The sequence below is a fragment of the Adiantum capillus-veneris genome, chromosome 15 (assembly GCF_014529385.1).
Source record: "Adiantum capillus-veneris isolate H3 chromosome 15, ASM1452938v2, whole genome shotgun sequence".
Taxonomy (NCBI): domain Eukaryota; kingdom Viridiplantae; phylum Streptophyta; class Polypodiopsida; order Polypodiales; family Pteridaceae; genus Adiantum; species Adiantum capillus-veneris.
The window spans coordinates 151999948-152023485 of record NC_140945.1 but is presented as its reverse complement, the minus strand read 5'-3'; positions in this window follow the sequence as shown (position 1 = coordinate 152023485).

The window sequence follows — 23538 nt, the reverse complement described above, 5'->3', positions numbered from 1 at the left end:
GCATGCCATGTGAATGTGTCTACGGAATTGGGCCCACATGGACTCAGGGTGGGAGGTCCCACACGGGAAGAGAGAGAGAGAGAGGGAGAGGGCGGGCGAGAGAGAGGGGGGTTCCCACATGGGAAGAGAGAGGGTGGAGAGGGGGGTTCCCACGCGGGATGAGAGAGAGATGGGAGGAAGAGGGGAGGGAGGTGGGGGACCTGGGGAGCGGGGGTCCCACGCGAAAACAGAGAGGGGGAGGGGGGTACCCACATGTAGTGAGAAAGAGGGGGGAGGATTGGTTCCCACGCGGAGACGGAGAGAGAGAGAGAGAGAGAGAGAGAGAGAGAGAGAGAGAGAGAGAGAGAGAGAGAGAGGGGGGGGGGTCCCACGTGGAAAGAGAGAGGAAGGGGGGCGGGGGGAGTTCCTACGAGGCTCCGAGGGGGGAGGGGGGGGGGGAGAGAGAGAGAGAGAGAGAGAGAGAGAGAGAGAGGGGGGGGGGGGGAGGGGGGGGGGAGGGGAGTCTCTTCCCATGGGGGAAGAGATGTAGAGAGAGGCGGGTTTCCACAAGGGAAGGGAGAGAGAGAGAGAGAGAGAGAGAGAGAGAGAGAGAGGAATTTTTTTAAAATTTAGTTTCAATTTGGATTTAAAAATTTATTAAATATTACTAATAGCTACTAAGGTTAATATAAAATGCTCTTAACTCTTCTAAGAACAATTAAACACTTTCACTCTCATCTTTTCAATCTAGTGCCTATCTTTTCAACTCTACTATCATGTCATGCACTATAGTCTTTCTTTCTTTCGAAAGGGATTTTCTCTTTACCAATGGGAATATTAATTTTGGGGTTGAATATCTACAAGAGCATGTTGCGCTACAAACATTTACTGCTCTGCATGCAATTGTCATGGTTGGGAGTGAAGAATTAACAGTGTCAATGGAGAGAACAAGCAATCTCTTGGGAGAGGAGTTTTATGTTGTGGACGCATCTCTCTCTACAAAGTTCATGGTGCTAGTCAAAGATGACACAATCTCAAATTCAAGTGGCGTGGTTGCTCCCTTGGTGGATGTTCCATACATAGATCTTACTAGTCCAAGCAAGGAACAACTCTTTGGAGAGCAAGCATTGCAAAACTCTACCGAGGTAAGGAGTACAAATAGTATTTTGTCATTTTTTAATGCAATGATGAAGCCCAACAACTTGACAAAGCTTCTTTCAAAGATAGTGGAAACCAAACAAGTGTCGGAAATACCAAAGGTGTACAATGGTAACATGGTGTTTGAGTTTCCACCGACCTTAAGAAAGGTCCATTCAATGGATGCTATGGAACATAGATATGATCCACACCGGTGGACCAAACCGCAAACCTCAAACATCACATTTCCTAGTGTGTGTCGCAAAAGTCAATGTGCAAATGCTCTAAAGTGTGTCAATGAAATCTGTGCATATATTGGTGAATTTTGGGAAGTCAAACACAACTAATTTCAATGGCAATATGCTAAAATTACCTTGCAATGGCAAGTTTTGCGATGAACTTGGTGGCAAGCGTACTTGCCACTATTGCGGTCAACCACCCATTTGTTTGTGTGCATGTGATTGCTTCGTATATTATGTCATGCCAGGGGATGAAAGCATGAGCAGATTGATGGTACATCAAGGAACTCACCAACATGACATGAGGGATGGGTCGTCGAAAGGGCTCACCGATAAAACCAAAGAAATGGCTGCACGAGTCCTCAATGTGGATAGACATGCAAGCGCAAGAAAGGTACAAATGTGTGTGGCAAAGGAAATTGTGACAACAACTTTGATGCAAGAGGGGTGGGCTAGCCATGTACTTGGTGAGCAAGAATTTCTAAATGTTGTCGAGGCAATGGGTCCCTTAGTGGAGGAAAATTGGTGAGGATGCTTACCAATTCTCTTGTTTGTGCATGTTATTTCTTAGTAATTTTACTATGAAATACAGGTTTTGAAGGTCCATGGCTACAATACAAAATGAGCCAACAAGGGAGAGCTTCGGTGTGGACTCCTTGCTATGGCTAAAAAGAGACTGCACATTTGATTTTTTCCACAGAAGCAGGTTTCCCGGGCAAGAAGCAAAAGGAGAGGAGTGCTTTGTGTTCAAAATGTCTATGATTGGTCCTGCATCTGGATTGGATCTGATTAATTGAATGCAATGAAGTGGACCTAAAGATCTTCGACACGCTTGGGTGAAGTTTGATCACACTCACCGAGTGGCGGATTGGGTCACCATGGCATGCCATATTTACGATCCAAGGTTTGTTCTCTTAGAAACATATTTTTGAAGCTTGGCATATCTTAAGAAAAAACCAACAACATGTTTACTAATGTGCATGTCTTATGTTGTAGCATGCAAGGTAGGTCTGCTCACTATTACAACTTGTGAGATGAAAGAGGAAGACATGGAAGCACAAATTCTTTTATGGCAGTGCATAAATGAAGTTATGGAGGGTCATGGATGTGAGAGAGTAGATTTTCATGGATTCATGGCGAACGAAGCTCAAGACAACTGGAATGTAGTTCACACCGTGTTCAAAGGTAGTAAAGGAAATTTTCTAAATCATCGAGAGTGATATTGCCTTTTTCATTGGAAACAAAGAATGGTGGAACACACCACAAAGTACATTGTCCTTTATCTCAACAAACTCAAAAAAACATGTGCAAAAAGTGGCATTTAGCACCCTCTAAAGAGGTAGCTCCAGCAGAGTCTGGTCTCCTTCGACAATGGTGGTGAAATGGAAATTGCATGGATAAAAACATCCCTTCAATGGACTCTTGGTTGAGTTGGGGGGAGGTGTTGTTGGAATTAGGGTTGCAGAGAAACGCACACAGCTTGGAGAAGACAAAGGAATCTCAAGCACACAATAGAGAGTGTGTTACTTAGTTTGCAATGGAAAGATAGATAGCCCTAGAGTGATGGGCGTATATAGAATGCTCGGGGGGAAAACCTCCTAAAGAGGGAAAAAATGCCCCGGCGGTCCTAGTATGCTCACACACATCACTACCACATGTATATGGTAACAAATCCCCCTTGGAGTGATGCGGTGAACGGGAGCTGGCACATGAGTAAAGGGAAGTGCCATGCCCTAAGGACATGATCAGTCCACAAAGGGGAGTAAACCCAAAGCTTTGCGGAAAGCTTCAAGCTTCTCACAAGACAATGCCTTTGAGAAAAGATCTGCAAGGTTTTCCTGTGTTGGCACATAAGCCAAGTTGATCTCTCCTGCTCAGAGCCTCTCCCTGACATAGTGGTAATGCACCTCAATGTGATTTGTGCGGGCATGAAAAACTGGGCTCCTCGCAACTAACAATGTGCTCTGACTGTCAGTGTAGATAGTGTTGGCAGTGTCCTGTCCAACACCCAAATCAGCCATAAGGCGTCTGAGCCATACACAGTCAACCGTAACTATGAAGACTTCCATGTACTCAGTCTCACAACTCAAAGTGGCCACAGTAGGTTGCTTCTTGCTCAACCATGATATACATGAACTGCCAAGCATGAAACAAAAACCACTTGTGGACACTCGCGTGTCAAAACAACCAGCCCTTGGGATAAAACAAGCCACGATGTAAAGTGCCATTAAGGTAGTGGAAAATCCTCTTGACAGCCTGCCACTGCTTAGACCTTGGGCTATGCATAAATCTTCTGACCTGTGAAACTGCAAACTAAATATCTGGCCTTGTGTTGCATACATAAATGAGGTAGCCAACAACAGTTTGGTAAAGAGTGACATCAGCAGGATCGCCAGCATCATGTAGACTCAACTTCAAACCTGTTCCCATGGGAGTGGCAATAGGTTTGCAATCCTCAAGTCCAAACTCTCTATGTAAGTTTTCTGACACAAGGCAATACCACCATCACACTGCTTAAACTGTATACCCAAGTAATGATGCAACAGCCCCAAATCTTTCATCTTGAAAGTAGCATTCAAATCAGCCTTAAATTCAGCAATATGTCTCTCATTTGGTCCAGTGATCAGCAAATCATTGACATAAAGAACCACAATGAGAAGTACATCTCCCTCACGCTTTACATACAATGTGCTTTCTATTGGACTGTTTCGAAAGCCTGGTTTAACCAAATGAGTGTCAGCTTTCTCATACCAAGCACGAGGAGATTGCTTCAACCCATACAAAGCCTTCTTATGTCTGCACACTTTGTCCTCTTGTCCTTTTATGACAAAACCGTGAGGCTGCGTTACATAAACTTCCTCAAATATGTCACCATTCAAGAAAGCAGTAACAATGTCTGATTGATGTACATCCCAACCAAAATGAGTTGCCAATGCACATAGAAAATGCATAGTAGTCATACGACAAGTGGGAGCAAAAGTCTCTTCATAATCTATGCCTTTTTGTTGTGCATAACCCTTTGCAACAAGTCGAGCCTTATGGCGATCGATCTCACCATCCGGCTTGCGTTTCAACTTGTAAACCAACTTCGTACCATTAGGAAAATTTTGAACTCATTTTTGGGCCTTTTAAGAGTGCCACATCATCAAAGTTGTGCAAAAGAAAGCAACCCGGTAGACCTCTCTAAATATTGCTTAGAACCCCATGATATGACCTATCATTGGAAAGTTCTTGAAAAATGGATTCTAAAGAGTCAAGGTCCGAAAAGTTTGGATGACTTCTATGAAAGTTATTGCCATTTTTTTTCAATCAGCCAGGTTTTGTTACCGTTACGGTAATCTAAAATCACCTTTTTCTAGATCTACATGAAGGCAATGTCCGATACATGCATGCTATATATCAATAGATAGCATTTGAAGAGTAGATTCTAAATATCCAACCTCCGACAAGTTTGGATCTTATTTGCAAAAAATTTACCGATCCCCACTTTTTGAAAGCTATGCCACATCAACAATTCTTACAAGGCCCATTTTTGAGTCCAAACTTTTCCTAATGTAATGGCCTTTTTGCCAGGAGGCAAATCACATAAAGTCCATGTGTCATTTTCTATAAGTGCATCATATTATGATTGCATGGCAGCCATCCAATTTTATAAATTCTATGCTTCATCAAAAGACAGAGGCTCCTCAACATCATGTAAGCTAGACACAGCCAGAGCATAACAATCTGATGCATAAGATGCATGGCAAGAGCCTGAACGAGTACGACTAGACAAAGGTGCATCCAATTTACTGTCACACAAAGTGTGTACCAGCCATTTGGGCATACCTCTAGCCTGCTCATTTTCAGCCCTTTCCTCATCAAGTACATCATGTACATCTGCATTAGTAATAGGCTGATCTGTAACATTTTCAGAAACCCCCATAGGCTGTACATTTGCCTCATTCAAAATTACATTTGTATTTCCACCACTGAAAAGAGGCAACAAAGTGTCATAATGTCCTATGAGCTTACATTATGTCTCTAGTACATGACAGTAAGGGCTGAACAAATCTTCCACAAACACTACATCCCGTGAAACCAGAATACGCTTTGTTTGCAGATGATATAACCTGTAACCTTTGCTTTCAACACTATAACCAACAAAAATACATTTGATAGCCTTATCATCCAATTTTTTGCGATGTGTTTGTGGCACCAAAGCATATGCCAAACAGCCAAAAACAACCTGTTTAGTACATAAGTGGCACACATGATGGCCTCAAGCCAAAAGGAACGCGGCAAAGCTTGACTTTTGACCATACATCATGCCATTTCCGTAAGTGACCTGTTTTTCCTCTCAGGAACACCATTTTGCTGAGGTGTATAAGGCATTGTACATTGGTGTTTTATCCCACAACTAGCCAGAAATGCATGAATTCATGAGACATATACTCCCCCCCTCGATCGGAACGGAGGGTGCCCATAGTACAATTCGAGACATTTTCAGCCATAGCCAGAAATTGTTTGAAGCACATAAAAAATTTGGACTTCTCTTTAAGCGGAAATACCCATGCATACCTGGAGTAATCATCAATGAAAGTCATGAAGTACAGGTAATTTCCCAAGGACGGAGTTTGCATGGGCCCACAAGCATCACTATGCACAAGCTGCAACCTGCATGTGGCCCAAACTGAACCATCCTTTGGAAACTTAGAATGTTGCATCTTACCCAAAATACAGCCTTCACAAACATGTTTGACAGGTGCTTCAAGAGGCGACAAAGAAGCAACCATATCAGATTTCTGCAAACTCAACAAACTGGCAAAATTCAGATGACCAAAACGTGCATGCCAAAGTTTTGCATCTAAAATAGCCCTTGAATCTGCAAGAGCGTTTGCAAAATTTTTTCCACACTTGTCATACAAAGTGATCTTATACAGCCCACGGCACAAAATGCCAGATGCAATAATTTCATCACCAAAACTGAGATCATGAACTGTACATCTCTCATCCACAAATTTGACTACACGTCCATGTCTAGCAAGTGCAGATAAAGACAAAATATTCTTCTTGATCCCAGGTACATAAAGTGCGTCAACAAGTGTGAAAGAACTGCCATTAGCAGCAGTAAGAACAATCTTTCCAACTCCCTGAACTGGATAAGAGCCATTGTTGGCACAAGTGACAAATTTCCCATGAGGGACAGACTCGGGAGAGGTGAACAATTCTCGATGTGAGCTAATGTGCTTTGTAGCACCACTGTCGAAATACCACACATGTGAATCTGCAGCAACTGACAAGCATGCATCATGGACAGCAGGATTGTAAGTGCACTCTGCGTTAAAGCCCATTCTACATCAATATCAGCAACATAGTCTCCTTTCACAGAAGACTCAACAATGGCTACATTTGTAGTGGAACCAACATTTGCAGTGGAACCACCCTCTTTCTTCTTAGCCTCTTTGGCCTTCAACTTAGGACACTGCTTGATCAAGTGATCATTAGTTTTACAATAATGGCAACACATCTTCTTTTTGCCCTTATCACCAGAATTGCCAGACGAAGTGCTGCCACCAGAAGCATTAGGAACAGAAATTTTGCCACTCGTAGCAGAACCATAAGAAGTGGCTGCATTGTTGTTACCACCCTTTCTTTGAGAAGCAATAAAAGCCTGTTCAACTGCATGATGTCTAGTCCTGTTTTTTCTGGAAAGGGACTCTTGCAATAGCAATGTGCATAATGAATCAAACTTGACAACTTCTGGATTTCCTTGGGTCATAAGTCTCCAGCTACTAGCAAAAGTCTGGTAAGAATCTGGTAAGGCATCAAGAACAGTCTGCACAAGGGAACTGTCTGAAATGACTTCATCTGCATAAATAAGTTGCTCATTGATATCCTTGACACTAGTAAGGAAAGTGTCAATATCATCTTCCTCATGCATAATCTTCGACTCCAGCTCTTTACGCAGCAAAGAAATTTTAGCCTCATTGCGACTTGCATAAAGACTAGTCAATATATCCCAAGCCTGTTTTGCAAATTTTGTTGAATGAATGTGAGGAACAATGGTGCGCTTCACAGAAAATGCAATCAATGCATGAGCCTGTGCATCCTTAACATCCCAACGAGATTGTTCTACCATAGGCAAAACAACATTATCCTAACAACTTGATCCACTTAGTCAATGCACCACCTGAGCTCAGAGATGATAGAACTTTTTTCCCAACACCCAAAACTTATACTTACAGCCAATAAAGCCTTACAAAGCAGAAATCCCACATGGCTGAACTATCCAGTTTTGCCAAGACCGGCCGAAGGAGAGAGAATATCCGATTCTTACATGGTGAAAACCCTTCAGGGCGCCATTGCGGAATTCGGAGACTCTCCCGACCTCTCCTACAAAATGCTTTGTAAAATAGCTCGGAAGTTTTTGGCCTATCTCAGAGAGTTGGAGTTCAGAGTTCATGAATACGGAAAGAAACATATCGGAGCTATCATATGATTTAAGTCGGCGTTTTGCACGCATACTTCAGACAGCCCATGTTTTTGCCCAGCTACCATCTGCAGACATTCGAAGAAGCATTTTACACCGGCTTCTTCATGTAGAAGTCAAAAAAATTTGGCCCATTAATGGCGAGCGAATCTATGAGATACGATGCGTTTCTACATCAAATAAACCAAGAAGAAAGACAAAGACATTGAAGACAAAGCCAGTCATGTCGTGGTAGACATGAACTAGGAGGAGGGGAGTGTTGGAGCCCAACTTGCCCAACTTTTGTAATGAACCCACCTTGTAAAGCCTATCAAATTCCCATTTTTATGTCAAAGATGTCTTATCATTTTGATCCACTTGTCTGGATTATGTAAATATTAATTAGTGGGCCGGGACCCAAATGCATTTCCACTTTGTAATTATGATGAGTAGAACTCAATTAAAACCCCATGTACATTTTGAGCTAAGGTGACTAAAGTATAAAGGTCACCAAGTTAGAACCATTTTTGAAATAACATTTAAATGATTAATCCTGTGTCATACGAGTCTGAGAGAGAGAGAGAGAGAGAGTGTGTGTGTGATCTTATCCTCTTCGCTACGCGCATCTCCCTCACTTGATTCACGAAGCGACGACACCATTGCGGTAGCTCTCCGAGAGCTAGGCATCCACGCCACGCATTCACATCTTCGAGCTGCTCACGAGCGACCCTTCCACGAGCTTGTTTTGCTTGTAAGTAGCACAAACAATGTCTGTTTTCAACCATCAAGTACTTTATGGAACGAGGGCGAGACTAGCTACACATAGATGTTCATAGACTTAGGTTTCGCACACTTTTAGGTTATGACCTGTGAGTCTATTGTGACTGTATTCGAGGTAGTTAGGGTTATAATCGAGTGAGATTGGACTTATAGGTGAGTGTATCCTAGTAAGGGGATAGCGCCTAGCAAGTTTGAAGCAATTGAGTTCATTTGATGTACAAACGATGTTATGGGCATTTAGGGATAGAGTGGGTTGAAGTTAACAATGATTAGTGATTGATGCATCATAGAAGTGCGTATGTGTAGGTTGGTATCAGCCTGACAAGCTAACGAGATTGCCTCTGTGCACCTACGGGTTAGTCGTGTCACTGGATGATAAATATGTTGTCTGTGTCGTGCTTGTGAGCATGAACAAGGGAGTAGTTTGCCCTAAAACAGTACTCAATCCAAAAGTACATTTTGGAAAAGACAATGTTCGTAAATATACGCTTTGCAAGATGTCTTCTTGGTAAGATGCATCCTAAACAACAACCTGCACAACATAAGTGATCATAATTCAAGAAGGTGCCGGATAGGGGTGTTTCTTCCTCTTCTCCTAGTAAAGCTACAAGATTTTTATGTATTAAAATTAGAGGAAGAACTAGGTGTCAAAAATGACGTGAATGAATTGGGGGTGGCTAAAGAGTTAGGTCTTTTCAGCGGGGGGGGGGGTGTCATCATCCTCAATACATGGCTTGAGTAAACTAGTGATAATCTTAACACCTATGTAGTTGGCATAAGTGGTCAAATATGTCCCAGGTTCATCAGATTTTAGTTCTTTAAGGATATCCAGCATAAGCCCATGAAAAATATTGAAAGCATAAGTGGTCAAATATGTCCCAGGTTCATCAGATTTTAGTTCTTTAAGGATATCCAGCATAAGCCCATGAAAAATATTGAAAGCAATCTGAGCAATCACTAATTGTTTAACTTGGCCCCTTAACCAAGAACATATAAGGATAGATGAAAGTCCACCGGCTTCTTAGGGAAGAGCTGGTCCAGATGGTTGAGGATAAACCAGATAGCATGGTCAAACCACATAATGCTTGTTACCATATACATGTGGTAGTGATGTGTGTGAACACACTAGGACCGTCGGGGAATTTTTTCCCTCTTTAGGAGGTTTTTCCCCCGTGCATTGTATATACGGCCATCACTCTAGGGCTATCTATCTCCATTGCACACTAAGTAATATACTCTCAATTGTGTGCCTTGAGCTTCCTTCATCTTCTGCAAGCTGTGTGCATTTCTCTGCAACCCTAATTCCAACAATTGGTATCAAAGTATGTTGCGTCCTCTCGAGCTTAGTCGCCAACTGCTCCAACACACGCCTTCTCACTTTCTCCGATTTCAGTGAGGTTTGACGAGCGTTTGCAGGTCGACAAATATTTTGGGACAACTCTGTTACCATATACATGTGGTAGTGATGTGTGTGAACACACTAGGACCGCCGGGGCATTTTTTCCCTCTTTAGGAGGTTTTTTCCCCCGTGCATTGTATATACGCCCATCACTCTAGGGCTATCTATGTTTCCATTGCACACTAAGTAACACCCTCTCTATTGTGTGCCTTGAGATTCCTTCATCTTCTCCAAGCTGTGTGTGTTTCTCTGCAACCCTAATTCCAACAATTGGTATCAGAGCAGGTCACGTCCTCCCGGGCTTAGTCGCTAGCTGCTCCAGTACACGCCTGCTCACTTTCTCCGATTTCAGTGAGCTTTGGCAAGTGTCTGCTCAGAATTTTGATTTGGGCTCATTTTGGCCTCCGTTTCCACTACAGGCAGTACTGCACAGGCTATTTTGTCATTTTGTGCAAAATTTCTCTCAGTGCCGTTTTCTACATAACAGGTGCCTTATAGTCTTCTACGGTTTGTGCTATATAGCACAGGTTGTTCCCGCTCCGTTTCTCCTATTTTCGGGTAGTTTTCACATCAGGTGCAACATTTACCATGGCTGACAACAACAATATAGATGTGTTCAAGATGTTTGCTGCTGAGGACAGGTTGGATGGGGACAACTACCCTATGTGGGCTTATATGATGCAACATGTTCTTGTGTCAAAGGGTGTCTGAAACATTGTGCAGGGCATTGATGCACGTCCTGGTTCTGAGGATGTAGGCGATGTTGAGTATGTTGCAGGTCTTGCTGCAAGGATTGCAGCTGTTAGAGTTGTTTTGCCTATGGCAGAACAAGCTCGTTGGGATGTTAAGGATGCGCAGGCTCATGCATTGATTGCGTTGTCTGTGAAGTGCACCATTGTTCCTCACATCAGTTCAGCAAAATCTGCAAAACAGGCTTGGGATATTCTAGCAGGTCTTTATGCAAGCCGCAATGAGGCTAAAATTGCTTTGCTGCGTAAAATTGCTTTGCTAGTGTCAAGGATATCAATGAGCAACTTATTTATGCAGGTGAAGTCATTTCAGACAGTTCCCTTGTGCAGACTGTTCTTGATGCCTTACCAGATTCTTACCAGACTTTTGCTAGTAGTTGGAGACTTATGACCCAAGGAAATCCAGAAGTTGTCAAGTTTGATTCATTATGCACATTGCTATTGCAAGAGTCCCTTTCCAGAAAAAATAGGACTAGACAGCATGCAGTTGAACAGGCTTTTATTGCTTCTCAAAGAAAGGGTGGTAACAACAATGCAGCCACTTCTTATGGTTCTGCTACGAGTGGCAAAACTTATGTTCCTAATGATTCTGCTGGCAGCACTTCGTCTGGCAATTCTGGTGATAAGGGCAAAAAGAAGATGTATTGCCATTATTGTAAAGCTAATGATCACTTGATCAAGCAGTGTCCTAAGTTGAAGGCCAAAGAGGCTAAGAAGAAAGAGGGTGGTTCCACTGCAAATGCTGGTTCCACTACAAATGTAGCCATTGTTGAGTCTTCTGTGAAAGGAGCCTGTGTTGCTGATGTTGATGCAGAATGGGCTTTTAGCGCAGAGTGCACTTACAATCCTGTTGTCCATGATGCATGCTTGCCAGTTGCTGCAGATTCACATGTGTGGTATTTCGAAAGTGGTGCTACAAAGCACATTACCTCACATCGTGAATTGTTCACCTCTCTCGAGTCTGTCTCTCATGGGAATTCACTCACTTGTGCCAATAACGCCTCTTATCCAGTTCAGGGAGTTGGAAAGATTGTGTTCACTGCTGCTAATGGCAGCTCCTTCACACTTGTTGATGCACTTTATGTACCTGGGATCAAGAAGAACCTCTTGTCTGTATCCGCACTTGCTAGACTTGGACTTGTAGTCAAATTTGTGGATGACAGATGTACAGTTCATGATCTCAGTTTTCGTGATGAAATTGTTGCATCTGGGCTTTTGTGCCATGGGCTGTATAAGCTCACTTTGTATGACAAGTGTGGGAAAAAATTTGCAAATGCTGTTGTCTTGCAGATTTAAGGGCTATTTCAGATGCAAAACTTTCACATGCACATTTTGGTCATCTAAATTTTGCAAGTTTGCTGCGTTTGCAGAAATCTGATATGATTGTTTCTTTGCCGCCTCTTGAAGCACCTGTCAAACATGTTTGTGAAGGCTGTATTTTGGGTAAGATGCAGCGTTCTAAATTGCCAAAGGATGGTTCAGTTCGGGCCACATGCAGGTTGCAACCTGTGCGTAGTGATGTTTGTGGGCCCATGCAAACTCCGTCCTTGGGCAATTACCTGTACTTCGTTACTTTCATTGATGATTACTCCAGGCATGCATGGGTATTTCCGCTTAACACTAGAATGGTAACATGACACTTTAATGTCCTTGGACACTTTTGTGTCCTGTTAAGTGACCGTTTTGCTTGAATTATTTGAAGAGTATGAAAATGAATTTCTAGGTGCTATATATCCACAAAGTTGCCTTATGAGCTGAAAAAAACTTAGCATTTGTTTTAAAGTATCAATCTCACCATTAACCTTACTCTTGCACAACATTTTTGAACCTAAACTATGTGAAAAAACGATCCTGTTTTTGGCTTTTTTTCAATTTTTGGCAACTATACCACTCTAAACTTCATGTTTGTGAGGTTTAGATGGCTAGAGGTTAGGCCTTCATAGTTCTCAACATGTTTTGATGCTTGTAGGGAGAGCTAAGTGTTAAAATTGAAAGTTATGACCAATTTACAAGAATTGCATAATCCTGTTTTTTGGTCAAAATTAGCACTTTTATGATTTTTTTGGTGGCTTTCTTGATATCCAAATTCAATTTTGATTGTGTAAGTGTAATGTATAACATAAAGCTAATCTTCCTTGAGTTTTGGGGGACCTAATATGCTATATATCATAGTATATGATAATGGTTGAGTTTTTTGATTGCTGAAGAATACGATACATTTTAGAGTAGCAAGTATAACTTTCTCAATATTGCTAGTTTCTTAGGCCAATTGCGTGTATTTTGTAGATAGTAACCATATCTAATCATAGACTACAAACTTGGCTAGATATTGAGTAGTTTCTATGGGTTTCTAGAGGTCATAATGCTAAACCCAGTTTTTTCATGTTTGCTGTATTTAGCACTTTATCATTGCCCCCAAAGTTCCAATTGTAAGAGATCCATTATCCTTTTGACATGCTCCATGGCTCCTTTTGAATCCAAAGGCCCAAAGGGAACTAAGAAAACATGTATATAGTATCTGTATTGAGCGTGACTATAGAAACTTTGATGATAGGTCCGCAGAATGGCAAAAATGCAACTTTTTTGTACCTATTTTTTTTGCCCAAAAAAAAATGGTGAGGTAAAAGCAACCATATGTTTTGTTCACCAACCCACTGAAGTTAACGGGGCATTTTATCTCATGTCCTACAAAAATCCCCACTCTTATTTATATGCAATCAACCATAAGAAATTGCTGTTTTGGGCAAAATGCACTGGTCCATCAACTTTGGAGGCTTCTAGTGACCAAGGGATGAGAAAAATTACAAGTTTCTCATTTTTCCCATATGTAGTAGTTATTGAACTATAAGCTCATGAAAGGATTCTTCAAAATGAGTGGATCTACTATGGTTTTGGAATTTTTTCCCAAAACCCTGAAAAGACACTTTTATGTCCTGTTAGGTTACCATTCTAGTGTTAAAGCAAAGTCCAAAGTTTTTATGTGCTTCAAACAATTTCTGGCTATGGCTGAAAATTTCTCGAAATGTACTATGGGCACCCTCCGTTCCGATCGAGGGGGGGGAGTATATGTCTCATGAATTTAATGCATTTCTGGCTAGTCGTGGGATAAAACACCAATGTACAGTGCCTTATATACCTCAGCAAAATGGTGTTGCTAAGAGGAAAAACAGGTCACTGACGGAAATGGCACGATGTATGGTCAAAAGTCAAGCTTTGCCGCATTCTTTTTGGCTTGAGGCCATCATGCGTTCCACTTATGTACTTAACAGGTGTCCTACAAAAGCTTTGCAGTCTATTACTCCATATGAAGCATGACATGATAGAAAGCCTTCTATTGAGCACATGCGCGTTTTTGGCTGTTTGGCATATGCTTTGGTGCCACAAGTGCAGCGCAAAAAATTGGATGATAAGGCTGTCAAATGTATTTTTGTTGGTTATAATGCTGAAAGCAAAGGTTACAGGTTGTATCATCCGCAAACAAAACATATTTTGGTTTCTCGGGATGTAGTGTTTGTGGAAGATTCTGTTCAGCCCTTGCTGTCATGTACTAGAGACAGTAATGTAAGCTCATAGGACATTTATGACACTTTGTTGCCTCTTTTCATTGGTGGAAATACGAATGTAAGTTCCAATGAGAAAATGTACAGCCTATGGGGGTTTCTGAAAAGTTTTTAGATCAGCCTATTACTGATGCAGATGTACATGATGTACTTGATGAGGAAAGGGCTGAAAATGAGCAGGCTAGAGGTATTCCAAAATGGCTGGTGCACACTTTGCGTGACAGTAAATTGGATGCACCTTTGTCGAGTCGTACTCGTTCAAGCTCTCGCCATGCATCTTATGCATCAGATTGTTATGCTTTGGCTGTATCTAGATTACATGATGTTGAGGAGCCTCTGTCTTTTGATGAAGCACATAATTTAGAAAATTGGATGGCTGCCATGCAATCAGAATATGATGCACTTATAGAAAATGACACATGGAATTTATGTGATTTGCCTCCTGGAAAAAAGGCCATTGGTACGAAGTGGGTTTACAAGTTGAAACGCAAGACGGATGGTGAGATCGAACTGCTCACAATTTCTGCTGCTCGTTTCGAGTGACATCCACTATCAAGTGTTCGCAACACTCTTTGCTCGAAGCCTTCAAAGAGCTGTCGCGACCCCAGCAAAGTTTCTCTCTCCTACCTATTGTCACCTCGACAGCCCTGCCTTCAAAAAAGCTCCACTCTTGGCCTTGGTAAAGCGGCCGAGTCCCCAACGAGGCGACTCTCGACACTCGCGGGTTCCTACACGGTGTCTCTTGCGTTCTTTGCGAACCCCCGAAGTCTCCCTCAACGTCTACAATATTGTAATACCCCAGCTTCTCCATCCCGGCATAACAAGATAAATTTGGTTTACCTTTCAAAGGGCTCTGGTGCAGTTTTCTCCCTTTTACCCTTTGCAAGTTAAAAAGAGTGCTCACTTTTGCCTAACTTTTTTTTTTCCCCTTATGGAAACTCCTCCCCCCTCTTCGTCTTCAACCGTGGGATCTTATCCCACCCCAATGGCATTAGAGGGCACTCCCATGGTTTCCGTTCAGGCAACTTCCGTTACGACATCCCCTATCCCCATTTTGGCGGTCCACCCTCCAAATCCTGTAGCATCCTCATCCGCCTCCCCAGCCCTTGTAACTCCTTTGAAACCCATCACCCTTCCCGTCGGTAATCTTGCCTTTCCTGGTTTTACTTCGGCAGCGAAACTCATCAACCTACCGTCTCCAACGGCAATCTTTCCCATGCAACCTGCAACTTGGGCAAATCAACTCTTACTTTGGAAGCAAACCTCCCTCAATGATTTTGATGTGCATCTTCAAAACAAAATTCTCCAAGCCCATTTGGCCTCCTCCTTAAGTGTAGCGCACACAATTCTAGGAAGAGAACACAATCCTCCATCTTGGAAGAAGTGGAGTCTTTACTAAAGAGGAAACAGTGGGGGAATTGGTGCTTCACGAGGTCACCACCCAAATGAAAAAGCTACTTTCGCCCCCCCGAAATAAACCCGCTAACAACCCCCACCACTCAACCCCCTACAAACCCTCTCCTCCAAAGGTTAACTCACATGGCAATAACACTCGACAACCCTTCAAAAAGCCCCTCCCTTTGATTACAACCCCCCATGAGGACCATGCCCATCAACCCTTTAAAAAGCCTAAAACCTTGCCCCCTTTAGGCCACCCTTACTCTACCTCCCCCTCTTACAATCCTCCCATTTTAAACACCCCGAAGAACTCCTTCCCATTTTCATCCTCATCTAGTGTCGCCCCCTTACCCTCTCTACTCAAAACTCCCAATTATCCCCTAAACTCTCCCTCACCACAAACCAAGCCTTTACATCCTAAGCATAGTTTGCCAAGAACTTCAAAAAACTTGCAATGGAGGAGAGTGAAGTAGGGAAAGGGCACCATACCACTTGGGTCCATTTTCTCTTTACACAAGCCCCTCTCTTTCCCCATATTTGGACCCCTCCTCCTTGTTTATTTCCTTTTCTTTTCCACTCCCCCCGCTCGGGTAGGAAGCATTGTAAATTTTGGCTCCCCCTCACTAACCCCCACCTTTTTAAGATCTTGTCTCTTAGCAAAATTACCACGTTTTCCCTTGAGCATAAGGTTACTAACTTGTCCTACCATAACCTCTCCAATCGCTCTCTTCCCCCCCCCCCGAAAAAAGGATTGTAGGCCTTGGTCTCAATTATATTCCCCCCTCTCCCCCACCCCCCCTCTCCTCCTTTTTTCAAGCATATTCCAATTTAGAAAGGGGTTTACAGCTTAAAATGTTTTTTAAAAATAAACCTTCTCTTCCGCCCTCCTCGTTTTCTATCTCTAATCCTCTTTGGAATCCTCCCTCCACATCTCTTAGCCAAACCTTTGAGCTTACCTGTTCTCTCCTTAAAAATCTTCTCTCCTCTCTTCGTCCTTTTCACCCTAATCCTCTTTTAAATAATTCCATCTCTTCCTTAAGAAATGATCATAGCATCATTATCAAACCAGCGGCGGATAAGAATTTAGGCCCAGTAATCCTCTCTAGGTCTTGGTATTATAAAGAAGCCTTGCGTCATCTCATGGACCCCTTCACCTACTCTAAAATCTCTGCACCCCCCTTACCATTTGTACACTCCCTCCTTTCCTCTATTATCACCAATTACCCTCTTCTTTCCAACAACGAAAGAACCTTTATCCTCTTCTCCTCGCTTAAAAACCCTAAACCTTGTCCCTTTTTTCTTTTACCTAAGATCCACAAACCCATCCTCGTTGGCCGTCCCATTTGTTCGTACAAAGGCTACATTTTAGAGAACTCCTCTAAATGGCTCCATGAGCAACTCTACCCCATTCTTTTGTCTAAAACTCAACACTTAAAAGACTCACACTCTCTAATTTTAGATCTAGCTTCTATTTCCTTTCCTCCCAACATTATCCTCTTCACCTTTGATGTGGAGTCTCTGTATCCCAGTATCCCCATACAGGATGGCCTCTTAGCCCTTAAACATTCCATCAAGGGTTTCTTCCCTTCCCCTAAGACCCACTTTATTTTATCCTTAGCCTCTCTTATCCTCAACCACCATTATCTCTCTTTCAATGGAGAGTTTTGGCACCAAATTAAGGGCACCGCTATGGGGTCAAACTTTGCGGTTGTATATGCTTGCCTCTTTCTTTGCTATTTAGAAGAAGGCATGAATCTCCTATCTTCCCCTTCCCTTCTCTATTTCAAGAGGTTCGTAGATGATGCCTTCGAAATATGGGACGGTCCTCTCTCCGACCTAAATGAGCTCCTCCATAGGTATGGACACCCTCTCCAAGATCATATCAAAATCTCCGTAGCAATCTCTTTGCAAGAAGCTTTTATTCTGGATATTCATTTTTTCAAGGGACCTTCTTCTACCACTCGTGGTTTCCTTGACACCCATTGCTACCAAAAAAGCCTTAATTCCTACAGTTACATCCCTTGGCAATCCTGGCACCCTACACACCAAAAGATCGCTTTTATTCTCGCAGAACTTAGAAGATACATTATTAGAGAAAGTTCCCTTTCAGGCTTTATCTCCATTCGAAACCTTTCCTTTTCTAGGCTAAGAGCTAAGGGATATCCCTCTCCCCTGTTGGAAGCTTGCTTTCTTTACCTTTCCTACAATCTGAGACCCTCTCTCCTCCAAATTGTGTCCAAAACTAAATCTGCTCCAACCATCATCAAGATTCCTTTCTCACCTCTAATACGCCATCTCAACTTGTCCCGTTCCATTATCAAACCCCTCACAAAGATTCTTAAATCCCACACGGACCTCGCACACTTACCTAAGCCTTTGATATCGTGGATGAATGCACCCAATCTCAGCACTTTGCTCTCTGGCAATCCCCCCCCCCCCCTCTCTCTCCCAATACTAGAATCCCACCCTCCTTTTTTGACTAAACCCTGCCGCAGCTAAACTCGATAATCTGCGACCTCTTGGATATGTACAACCCCTCTAAAAAGCCACCCATTCCCTAGACAGGGTCAACTTCTTTGGATCCTTTTCCTTTTTTGTACAATCTTGACCACTCCTTTGTGCTAACCCTCCACAAACTTTATTACTCTACCAACTCTCTTCCTTTCCCTCCCTTTTTTAGAGTACCTACTTAAAGTTTGGTCATATCCTATCTTTCAGTTGGTACTACCCCTCTTCAAAATGGTACCAGATGTAGTTTTTTGAGCCACACCTCACTATTTATACCCCCTCCATATCCTCCTATTGTTTACACCACTGAAACGCATCTCCTTGTCATTCTCTCCACCCCCCTTCCCCCCTGAACAAACCCTGATAGCCTTGCTTTTTCTTCCATCTTGTGGCCTAAGCAAAACTAAAAGGCATAGATTATGAAGAGACTTTTTCTCCCACTTGTCGTATGACTACTGTACATTTTCTATGTGCATTGGCAGCTCATTTTGGTGGAGATGTACATCAATCAGACATTGTTACTGCTTTCTTGAATGGTGACATATTTGAGGAAGTTTATGTAACGCAGCCTCGCGGTCTTGTCATAAAAGGACAAGAGGACAAAGTGTGCAGATGTAAGAAGGCTTTGTATGGGTTGAAGCAATCTCCTCGTGCTTGGTATGAGAAAACTGACACTCATTTGGTTAAACGAGGCTTTCGTAAGAGTCCAACAGAAAGCACATTGTATGTAAAGCGTGAGGGTGATGTACTTCTCATTGTGGTTCTTTATGTTGATGATTTGTTGATCACTCGACCAAATGACAGACATATTGCTAAATTTAAGGTTGATTTGAATGCTACTTTCAAGATGAAAGTTTGGGGCTGTTGCATCATTACTTGGGTATATAGTTGAAGCAGTGTGATGGTGGTATTGCCTTGTGTCAGAAACTATTACATAGAGACATTGCTATGTAAATTTGGACTTGAGGATTGCAAACCTATTGCCTCTCCCATGGAAACAGGTTTGAAGTTGAGTCTACATGATGCTGGCGATCCTGCTGATGTCACTCTTTACCAAACTGCTGTTGACTGCCTCATTTATGTATGCAACACGAGGCTAGATATTCAGTTTGTAGTCTCACAGGTCAGCAGATTTATGCATAGCCCAGGGTCTAAGCATTGGCAGGCTGTTAAGAGGATTTTCCGCTACCTTAGTGGCACTTTACATCTTGGCTTGTTTTATCCCAAGGGGGGATCATTGCCGCCAGACTTACATGCTTTTTCGGACTCAGATTGGGCTGGTTGTTTTGACACGCGAGTGTCCACAAGTGGTTTTTGTTTCATGCTTGGCAGTTCATGTATATCATGGTTGAGCAAGAAGCAACCTATTGTGGCCACTTCGAGTTGTGAGGCTGAGTACAGGGCAGTCTTCACAGCTACGGTTGAATGTGTATGGCTCAAATGCCTTATGGCTGATTTGGGTGTTGGACAGAACACTGCCAACACTATCTACACTGATAGTCAAAGCGCATTGGGAGTACCGAGGAACCCAGTTTTTCAAGCTCGCAGAAAGCACATTGAGGTGCATTACCACTATGTCAGGGAGAGGCTCTCAGCAGGAGAGATCAGCTTGGCTTATGTGCCAACACAGGACAACCTTGCAAATCTTTTCACAAAGGCATTGTCTCGTGAGAAGCTTGAAGCTTTCCGCAAAGCTTTGGGCTTACTCCCCTTTGTGGACTAATCCTGTCCTCAGGGCATGGCACTTCCCTTTACTCATGTGCCAGCTCTCGTTCACCGCATCACTCCAGGGGGGATTTGTTACCATATACATGTGGTAGTGATGTGTGTGAACGCACTAGGACCGCCGGGGCATTATGTCCCTCAGGTTTTTTCCCCCGTGCATTGTGTAAGGTTTCCAGTTTCTGAAACCTTAAAGATTGTATAAAGCTTAATCAAACGGATATGATTATTGAAAAGCAATGTAGAATTGTCCGACCATGGCAAATATTGGTATTTTTGGAATCTTAAGCACAGCAAACCACGGGGCAGAAATTTTCAGATTTAAATTCGGACAAAAACTGACTCCACTAGTCCTGCCGAAAGATTCAATGTAAATTAAATTATTAAGAAAATTTGAAGGGTTACAGTAAACATTTAAGCATAGACTCATTTAGCAGCAGGGGGCATTTTTTGACTTGCTGGGGACTGCTTGAACTGCAAGAAACTGCCTTTTACAGCCTGTGAGAGCTTGTGAGTGCCAAAAAACTATATATAGGACCCCTTGCTTCACAAATTGGACAGACTCGGAGCCTTGACACTCTCTCTCTCATCTAGAGAAAACGCTACGTAGAAATCACTAGAGATTAAGCTTTAGTTGATTAACCTAAACGGTAATTAGCCTAATCCTTCTTAATTAGCAAGGCTAGATTAATCATTTTTGTTAATAAATTAAAGATTAGACCTATGTATACTCATAAATCCTCTCTTAATTAATTATTCTCTGTTGATTGTTGTCATTAAGCTTGGTAATGTTCAACTAATTAATTATCCTATCATATAGGGATGAAATTAGCCAAATTAACCATGAATTAATGGGAAATATATTAATTAAGCTTAGATTAAGTTGAGGTAATTATCAAAGCTGCATTAGATAGTCATTAAGCTAGGAAAATTATCTTCTAATTTTCTGAGTAATTTTCCTAATTAATTAGACAGAATTACACTATTTTTTTGAGAAAATTAAAGGGGAAAATAATCAAATTGATTTCAAATTATTTGAGTTATTTATAAGTGGTTAATTAGGTGTTAAAGAACCCGTGATAATTAGGAGAAGCTGAGATAATTAATTTACCTAATTACTTTAGCAAAAATACTATATTTTTAGGACAATTTAAATAGGGAAAATTAGTAAATTGATTACAAATTCTTTGAGTTATTTATCAGTAGTTAGGTATTTAGAAACCCATGATAATTAGGAGAAGCTCAGATAATTAAGTTACCTAATTACTTTAGCAGAAATACTTTTTTTTAGGACGAATTAAATAGGGGAAATTAGTAAATTGATTTAAAATGATTTGAGTTATTTATTAGTGGTTAAATAGGTGCTAAGAAACCCGTGATAATTAGGAGAAGCTTAGATAATTAATTTATCTAATTACTTTAGCAGAAATACTCTATTTTTAGGACAAATTAAATAGGGGAAATTAGTAAATTGATTTCAAATGCTTTGAGTTATTTATTAGTGGTTGATTAAGTGTTAAGGAACCCATGATAAGTAGGAGAAGCTCATATAATTAATTTATCTAATTACTTTACTAGAAATACTCTATTTTTAGGACAAATTAAATAGGAGAAATTAGGAAATTGATTTCAAATGCTTTAAGTTATTTATTAGTGATTGATTAGGTGTTAAGAAACCTATGATAATTAGGAGAAGCTCAGATAATTAATTTTACCTAATTACTTTAACAAAAATACTCTGTTTTTAGAGCAAATTAAATAAGAGAAATTAGTAAATTGATTTCAAATGTTGTGATTTATTTATCAATGATTAATTAGGTGTTAAGGAACCATGATAATTAGAGGAAGCTCCGATAATTAATTTAGCTAATTACTTTAGCAGAAATACTCTGTTTTTAGAGAAAATTAAATAGGAAAAATTAGTAAACTGATTTCAAATGTTGTGAGTTATTTAACAGTGGTTAATTAGGTGTTAAAGAACCCATGATAATTAGGATAAGCTCAGATAATTAATTTATCTAATTATTTTAGCACAAATACTCTGTTTTTAGGACAAATTAAATAGGGCAAATTAGTAAATTGACTTCAAATGCTGTGGTTAATTAGCTATTAGGGAACCCCTAATAATTAGGAGAAGCTCAATTAATTAATCTAGCTAATTACTTTAACAAAAATACTCTGTTTTTAGGATAAATTAAATAGGGGAAATTAGTAAATAGATTCAAATTGAATTTAGTTATTTATTAGAAGTTAATTAGATGTTAGGAAATCTTTGATAATTAGGAAAAGCTCAAATGAGTAATCTAGCTAATTACTTTAGCAGAAATACTCAGTTTTTTGGACAACTTAAATAGGGGAAACTAGCAAATAGATTCAAATTGAATTGAGTTATTTATCAGAGATTAATTATACCTTAGCAAACCCGTGATAATTATATGAAGCTCAGATAATTAATTTATCTAATTATCCCAGTACAATTACATTATTTTTAGGGGAAAATAAAAGGGTAAATATAGTAAATCAATCCAAAAACCTTTGATATAAATAGTAGAGGCAAAATACACCTTGGGGAATCCATGATAAAAACCCCAACCTCAGATAAATAGTTTAGGTATTTATATTCAATAAAAGTAACCAATTTTGCGTATAAAATAGACAAGGAAAATTAGTAAATGAATTTATCTAATTACCAAATAAATACCTGAGGTCGAAAATCACTATTGAAGGGTGGTAAAATTACCAGCATAAATGGATAGTATAATAAATTACTATCAGTAAAATTTTACCTAATTTAGACCATAAGTATAGGAGGAAAAGGTTATTAATCAAATTTATGAAAATTACTAAAGATATAGCATATTCAATTACAATTTTGGGAGAGTAACTCATTAGCGGATAGAAATTTATAATTTACTAAGGTTAAAATGGAAGATAGACTAAGGAGAAACGTAGTTAAAGGACTTCCCAAATTAAATGGTAATTATGGGAAATTACTTATAGCATAAATAAGTTACAGGAGGAATATCTCATCAAATTGACTATTAAAGATACCTACTTACTCCAAAAATCCTTATTTTTGGGTAAACAAGGAAAAAGAAGATTATTCAATTAAACTTCTAATGGATTAAGTCTTTTTATAAGGCTGCCGACATGGCTCCAAAGAGAACTAGGGGAAATCCTCTTACTGAGGAAGAGGATGTTAGCAACAAGCAAAACAAAGCCACTAATGACCATGAGGCTTGGCCTAGCCATAGGCCGACTGAGGAAAGTTTGCAGGCTCCAGCCCAGCAGCAATTGGCCGAGCAGTCCCAGGTGGATTTCTATTTTGTTCACTTAAAATCTTTTTAAAGTTCATTGTTAAGTTAGCATTGCATACGTAAAGTTAGGAAAGATACACTGGCTGAAAACAGAAGGTAACTTCCAACGTGCATTTGTTTATAATGTAGGAAAGAATTGTTTGGGTTAAAACTGGTTGAAATAGGAAAGATATGATTGATCATCCTTAAGACAGCTCTGTCTCAAGACAGCTCTGTCTCAAGACACCTCCGGCTCCTTAGTATAAATTGATGATAATGATTGGCTTTCTAGCCACGGATAAGTCGGTTACCCCCATGAA